Raw genomic sequence first — 8,381 nt, forward strand, 5'->3', positions numbered from 1 at the left:
TCCTAAAACTATAGGAATTTTGTGATCGATTCCAGAAGATTGCTTGGAAATCCGTTAGAAATTGGCTGAGCTGCATGGTTTTGAATTTTGAGTTTTGTCGTAAAATGGGGGTTGGGGACGCACTGTGGTCGGATATCATGAAATCATGGCATTAATAAATAACTCCTTAGGGTTGCCTTATAGAAGTTTGGTGTCTTCCACAAAGTTGTTGCATGATAAGTAGGCCTTCACATGGTGATAAAAATCTAGTTCGGAACTCTACCGCTAGGGCGGCGCTTCAGCTAACTTTTTATATGAGCATGAGAGGATGATGATGTCTTCAGCAAAAACCAACAATTCAGTATTTTGAGCAACTCTTGAGAAGGAACTATCTTTGAAAAGGCTTTTGATTCTGAATTACAATGCATTTTATGTGAAAAAGTGAGTTTATATCCAAAATTTGATTATTTTTAGTTTAATTTTGTATCTATGTGAAATATTTATTTCCACATAATTTTTCTGCATCTCGGAGAGTAATGTATAGTAGTGTCTGAGCCGATTGGACCATGAAATAACTTGCAGAACGCCTTAATTTTTGGAAAATATTCAATATATGATGAAAAATCGATTTATTTTCCTACTCCCTCCACTTCCCGCTTAGATTTTATCTCGGATAGAATCTTTGGGTTATAAAGAATGTAACGGACGCGAATTCGGTTGCAGAAATTTGCCGTAAATCTTCCACAGTGCCTTAATATTTATATTGTTCAGCATGTGTTTGACGGAAACCTTGTCACTTATTCAATCAAAGTAGGCCGTAAAATTCATATTATAATAAGCACATAATCTTTCTGGGCTTCGTTTCGGTTATTTTGCAGTATTGTTTCAAAATAAATTGGTCTGGAATTTAGCTTAGAAATCACTAAATGTTCTACAGATTTGGTTCCCTTGAAGTTAAAGTTAGTACACTCTGGACGGATTTAGGAACAAGATGGTTTGATTTTATCCATATCATTAACAAGCTCTGACTAGATCATATCAAAACGTAAGCTAATTAACGTTGTCCGTAAATCTATGTCTAATTCGAGGAATGTGCCAATCATAAAAATTATAAAATGTGTATTTGATCAGATTCGTCAGAAATACCATCGGGTGTCAGTATATTCGGTGATATTCTATTTTCGTCTTCAAGATCTAAATCGTTGAAAATGGGCTCTCATGAAACATCACCGGAAATTATGGAACAGCTCCTAGTTATGAAAAAAGATAAGTACGTTCTTCGATGATTAATGTACAAAACATTTTGTATTTATATTATGTTCTGCATAAACAGTTCGTATGCCAACGTTAAATAAATATTAAAATGTTTACAACTATTATTGAAGAAAAATATAGTATCAGCAAAAAATTTCTATTGCATGGTACTATAAATGGTAGTAATGGTAATTGGTAGGACTGCATCCAAGAAATTTGTGGCGTATGTTAAATTGAGCGCAAAATCATTCAGTTGAACAAATAAAAGTAGGTCGATTGAGAGTTATGGCAAGTTTCTGCAACCAAATTCCCCTCCATTTTATTCGTTACAACCCAAACATTCTATCCGAGATAAAATCTCGGTGGGATGTAGAGGGAGTGGGAAAATAAACCGATTTTCCTATATATCTACACAGAAAGAAAATTCGTTATTAAAATTAAAAAAACCATTGGTAAAATCAAAAAGTTGCGTTGGTTCTTTTTCGTAGAGAGTGCGGTAAGCTCAAAATAAAAGTACGCCAACTTTTATTTTGATTATGGTTCAAAAGTTGCATAAAGCTCTAAATTTAAAAGTTTGAACATTCAAAACTAAATTGTACAACTGTCAAATGGAAATGTTCACACTATAAGAAATAGAGTGAAATATTTTCATTCAGAATAAAAATTACCTCCCTATTCTTCCCTCTCACCCTTCAATCATCTTTCCATTTTGAATTAAAAAAGAAAATCGCAACGAATAGCTTTAAGTTTTTATTTTAAACATTTTCTTTACTAACACGGTGTAAGCTGCAGCATCTCCCATGCATAACACGGTGGGCAGTGGCCACTTTTGTACATATATCTAGGATGCCAGCCCCTGGCCAGGGTGAGAATGCGCACCATTGCCTTCTGTGGACATTGCGCCATAAAATTCCTGTAGGAAAAGAAAGAAAAACCAGGCATAAATACCATAATGAGTCTGATGATGCCAACCAACTCCGGTACTTCAAGTTTAATTTTGCACCGGAGTGGGTAGCTGCTTTTGATGATTAAAACTTTCGAGCTCTAGCATTATCTCTTTTCATATTCATGTCTAGAAAATATGACCTACCTGCTCGATTGGGGCGCCGAATATTTTTCTGGAACTTTCAGGACCAAGAACGATAGAGACATTAGCTGCAAAATAAAAGAAAGCACATCAGAATTCTCGAATAAAAACACACCACGATCGCTTTTACTAGCACTTTCTCAGGACCGGTCATAAATATATTTATTTGTGTGACTTACCTTAAAGAGTTTTTTGGATCAACATCCCATCGATTCCTACGGGGTTCCTCTTTTCGGTTCAGGCCAGTGAATAAATAAAAAAACTGGATTGTTGTTGTCTGCTGGGTAGTGCGGTCAGTGCGGTTAGCTTAACAGTATAATGACTATGGGCGGCTTTAATATAAGCAAGTGGCCAAAAATAGTATTTACAAATGACATGAAATACATATTAGAAAATTATTTATTTTTCAATATTTATAATTATTAAATAGATATATATTATATAAAGCAGATTATTTAAAATCTTTGAGTGTGGTCAATCTTATATATATATATATATACATATTTTAATTGATAATTCTTTATTTTAATTTACTATTATAGTTCAAAGTAATGTTTTTTTCGTAAGTAGAAGTTAAGTAGAAGTAGTAGAACCCACAAGCGAAATTAACCATCACATTCCTAACCCATCTTTTATTTTTGGCACACGATATTCCATAGTGAGTATGAAACTGACGAAAAGCTATTTTTGTGGAGGAATGATTTGAGAACTTGACAGTTAAACAATTTTCATGGCGAAAATGTGAACTTTAAATTTACAATCAGATCAAGCAGAAAATATTTTTAAATTTGCTATATTACTTTTGCAGAGAGTATTTAAACTTTTGTTTTAAAGAAATTTTTACACTTTTCAAATAGAAAGTGCAAAACATTCTGTTAAACCATATTTGTTTTTTGTGTGTATATAATAAAAATGAGTTGAGATTTCCTTCCTGACGATTTAACTCGCGAACTGGATAACCGATTTGCCATTTTTTTTCTAATTGATTCGCTTTGAGATTCGCAAGGTTTGTATATACATACAAAACGTTGGCGAAGTTAACAAGGAAATGTAAAAAATCATTAATATACTATTTTGAGGCAGATTTTAAGAAAACACAAGGAAATTGATCTAGAGTGCGGTGCTGCAAATAGTTCAGCATATGACATTTGCCTCACAAACACCCAGGCAAAGCTGGGTGTTTTTCGCTAGTTTTAAATATTTTACAATAATTAAGCCATTGTTTAGGTTGTTTGTCGATTAAATCGAGTCAGACCCTACCATATATTACTCTCTGGGATACAAAAAGTTTATGCGATAATATGATAAATATTATACATAGATATAAAACTAAACCAAAAAAAATAATCAAATTTTGGGAATAAAAGCACATTTTTAACAAAAAAGGCATTGTATATCAGAATCAAAAGCCTTTCCAAAGATGGTTCCTTCGCAAGAGTTGCTCATAATACTAAATTCTCAAACTTTGCAGAAGACACCATCAACCTGTCATGCTCATATAAAAAGTTAGCTGAAGCGCCGCCCTAGCGGTAGAGTTCCGAACTAAATTTTTATCGCCATATGAAGGCCTACTTATCAAGCAACAACTTTGTAGAAGACACCAAACTTCTATGAGGCAACCCTAAGAAGTTATTTATTAATGCCATGATTTAATGATATCCGACCACAGTGGGACGTACGTGTTAATGCAACTTCAACTGATTAAAACTCACAAAGTTGCGGACAGTTGCAGCAGCAATGCAAATGATTTCATAGGGTACACCGAAAACAACGATTTTGTTGATGTTTTAGGGTGGAACTCGTTGGAACTATTTTCTGAGCTCCAAATTACTAGAGTTATACAAGATTGTTTTCATGTCATTGGACACAAACTGCTGGACCTTATTAATGAATCTTTGAGAACCGGGCACGTGCCGCAGGTTTGGAAGGAATCTCTTATTTTTATTTCTATTCAAAAAGTTGCTGGAACGATTAAAGCCGAAGAGTTTCGTCCCATCAACATGTTGCACACATTAGATAAAATATTAGAACTTGTTGTGAAAGGCCAGTTGGTAACATATTTGAATAATAATAACTTCACTTGTCGTAAGACAAGTTTGTACAATCCCATTGAATTCCACCACTTAATTATATCTTGACAGATACGTATTTCGACTTCAACAGTAAGGCCGTCTTCAGTGTCGTACTTGACTCGACTTAAAGAAAATGATTGCAGCTTACACTATTTATACTATGCGTAGGTATAATAATTTATCTAGGTACTTATCTAGGTACATTTACTACGGTGCTTACTTCTACTCGCTTGTTGGGCGCTTGCGGGGGACTTCAACGCTTGGGCCGTGGAATGGGGAAGCCGATCCACGAATCAACGGGGCAGATCCTGCTGTAATCACTGGCCATGTTGGATGTGGACTTGGCTAATGTCGGTACCAAAAGTACCAACAGCTGGAACGGGGCCGAGTCGATTATCGACGTTACGTTCTGGAGCCTGGCCAAACGAGTAGTTCGAACAGGAGGGTAGATGATGGCTACACTCACAGCGACCATCTGGCGGTTCGCTACAGTATCGACTATACGACCAGCATTCAGCGGACGGAAGAAGGGGCGAGGCCTAGCCCTCGTATGTGGAAGACATCATACTTCGACGACGAGGTGTTTAAGGAAGCGCTCTGCCGCGAGCACAATACTCTCGGTCTGAGCGGCGAGCAGCTGGTAACAGTACTCTCGCGTGCATGCGATGCCACCATGCCTAGGAAAGTCCACCCTAGGAATGGCAGACCACCGGCTTCCTGGTGGACTCAAGCAATTGCGAACCTGCGCCGCGCCTGCCTACGGGCAAGGAGGTGGATGCAGCGAGCACGCACAGAAGAGGAGCGTGTTGAACGACGGGTGGCGTTCGTGGCTGCTAGAGCCGCTCTGAAGACTGAGATTAGATCAAGCAAAAAAGCCTGCTTCGAGGGCTTGTGTCAAAGTGCCAACGTGAATCCATGGGGTGACGCCTATAGGGTCGTAATGACCAAGACACGTGGGGCGATGGCCCCTACAGAGCGGTCTCCACAGATGCTGGAGAGGATCATCGCGGGGCTCTTCCTACGTCACGACCCAAGTCCCTGGCCTCCCTTTGTGGAGCTGCCAGGGGTCAGGGTGGCCGACGAGGGAAGAGTAACTGTGGCGGAACTTGCGGGGATTGCACAGTCCCTTAGTGTAGGTAAGGCGCCAGGACCTGATGGTATTCCGAACCTGACCACCAAAGCGGCCATTGCTGAGGCTCCCGAGATTTTCAGATCTGTCATGCCTGGACGAGGGAGTCTTCCCTGAAGCATGGAAAAGGCAGAGCTTGGTCCTATTGCCAAAGGCGGGAAAACCACCGGGGGATCCGTCGGCATATAGACCAATATGCCTGCTTGACACGGCGGGGAAGGTGCTCGAGAAGATCATCCTCAACAGGTTGTTGATACGCACGGAGGGTGCGGATGGTCTATCGAGTAACCAGTTTGGCTTCCGAAAGGGTAAGTCGACCGTAGACGCTATCTTGTCGGTTACCAAATCCGCGGAGATAGCTATCCAGCGTAAGAGGAGGGGAGTTCGCTATTGTGCAGTAGTGACTCTCGACGTGAGGAATGCTTTCAATAGTGCCAGTTGGGCAGCTATTGCAGATGCGCTCCTGCGTCTTGGAATTCCCGAGTACCTGTACAAGATTCTCGGAAGCTACTTCCAGAATCGAGTACTGGTATACGACACGGAGGCGGGTCGGAAGTGCGTTGACATAACTTCAGGGGTTCCGCAAGGTTCCATACTGGGTCCGGTGTTATGGAACGTCATGTACGACGGTGTCTTGAGGTTGAAGTTCCCGGTGGGCGTGGTAATCGTCGGCTTTGCTGACGATATTACGCTGGAGGTCTACGGCGAATCGATCGAAGAGGTGGAGTTGACTGCAGCCCACTCGATCGCAATTGTGGAGGAGTGGATGAGTTCCAGGAAGTTAGAACTGGCTCACCACAAGACTGGCATTGTCCCGGATGATGTCCAATAGCTCTGCGGTTTATGCCAGCAAGCGCAAGCTTCTGGCTAACGTTGCTCTGTCCATACTGAGGTATGGGGGGGGGGCCAGCTTGGGGCACGGCCCTGCGTATTAACTGCTACAGAACGAAGTTAGAAAGTACGTATAGGCTCATGTGCGAGATTTGCGAGCGCGTACCGTACCGTGTCGCACGATGCACTTTGCGTCATCACCGGTATGATGCCTATTGACATCGTTATCGGTAAAGACATAGAGTGCTTCGAAATGCGCGGCACGAGTGGCATCCGTAGGACTGTCAGGTTGGCCTCAATGGTCAAATGGCAGCGTGCGTGGGACAGTTCCACTAAGGGTAGATGGACACATAGGTTGATACCGGAGATAGGTACGTGGGTCAAGAGGCGCCATGGGGAAATCACTTTCCACCTGACCCAGGTCCTTACAGGCCATGGTTACTTAGGACAGTACCTACACCGGTCCGGTATGCGCAGGTTTAGAGGAAACGGCGGAACACGTGTTGTTCGTGTGCCCGCGTTTTCGCACAATGCGTGACCACATGCTTGCCACATATGGTCTGGACACTACCCCGGACAACCTAGTCCGGAGGATGTGTAAAGATGAAGTTGGCTGGAACGCCGTTTTATCGGCTATCGTCCAAATCGTCTCGGAGCTACACAGAAGGTGGCGCGTGGACACGAGGAATGGCTAGTTCAGGCGCAAATAAGAGGTGGTCGAAGGGTTCGGAGTCGCCTTCATGCGTCATACCGGTGCCCTGTGGTCGAACTCGATCCTTTTATCGAACAAGTGGCCGCGTGAAGAACAACATGGTATCGTCGCTTTCGCGGCGTCGGTCAACCGGGCGGGTTCCGAGGACGGATAGGGGTCCTCGTCAAGGCTGAAACAGGCGTAGGCACCGCGTCGGCAAGTCCCCCTGTGTGCTGGCGAATAGGCCCTATCGCAGAGAGGTCAATTTGGGGTGCACGCGGCATCATCATTCTTGATACCAGTCGTGCAGAGGGAAGCAGGCGCGAAGTCGACCCTTCTCACCAGTGGCGTAGCCAGAAAATTGGTCTAGGGGGGGTTTTCTGAACATTTTTTTTAATTCGAGAAGGTTCGAAAAAAAAATTTCTTCTAAAAAATTTGTCTCTGGGGGGGGGTTTTATGTCCAAAACCACCCCCGTGGCTACGCCACTGCTTCTCACCTTCCGAGGACATAGGGCGTGGTAAGGCCACCTGGAAAGCCGGCAATGCGCTGGCACGATACCATGGTGTTCTTCTAAAAAAGCGAGTCACGATGTTCGTTGCTGCAAGGACACGCAGCTAACCTCGAGGGTGCGTTATGCACTGGCCCCCCTTTGAATCATTACTTTCTGGTTGTACCGAAGGGACGATGGGCTTGGCGGCAATGGAAACGGTTTAGCGGGTCGGGGATGCAGTCCTGCCTACCTCGTTTGCTGTTGGAGGTGGCCCCTAACCCCGTACTTCCTGGACAACCCAGGATGTCTGTTGAGCAGAATCCCCCTCCATTGCTTAGGAAGAAAAAAAACACATACACACAGACATCACCTCAATTCGTCGAACTCAGTCGATCGATATATAACACTATGGGTCTCCGGGCCTTCTATAAAAAGTTTGATTTTGGAGCGATCATATAGCCTTTACCGTATACTTAGTATACGAGAAAGGCAAAAAGGCAAGATGCGTAGCGAGGAGTGTGAATTGATCAAGTGGAAGACGAATTGCAACCCTTCGTAGATTGCGTGATTGGCGACAGGCGACAGATCGAGTTGAATGGACATGAATGGAATGGACAATGGAATTTATTTATTTCATCTTTGGTTCAAAATGAATGAGACAACTTTTATGTGCTGTAGAAGCCATTCTGGCCTTAGCTGAATAAATAAAAAATGATATTTGATCAACCGTGGTCCGTTTTAAGAAATAAAGTTAAAAAATCGTATTCAATGGATTTTTTCAACATGGTTTTGTATTTTATTACTGCAATGGAACAGCAGAAAATTTATTTTCACTCCATTTAATAAG

General features: G+C 42.3%; 1 long non-coding RNA gene across 1 annotated transcript; it reads right to left on the bottom strand.

Moving 5' to 3' along the window:
• Positions 1-1,970: 1,970 nt before the first annotated feature.
• Positions 1,971-2,647, bottom strand: LOC134204805 (uncharacterized). The gene is made up of 3 exons (XR_009977988.1): positions 2,500-2,647; positions 2,324-2,388; positions 1,971-2,146 (listed from the first exon to the last, which is right to left on the bottom strand). It is a non-coding gene; the product is annotated as an uncharacterized LOC134204805 (long non-coding RNA).
• Positions 2,648-8,381: the final 5,734 nt, after the last annotated feature.

This window comes from Armigeres subalbatus, unplaced genomic scaffold (assembly GCF_024139115.2).
Source record: "Armigeres subalbatus isolate Guangzhou_Male unplaced genomic scaffold, GZ_Asu_2 Contig911, whole genome shotgun sequence".
NCBI lineage: Eukaryota > Metazoa > Arthropoda > Insecta > Diptera > Culicidae > Armigeres > Armigeres subalbatus.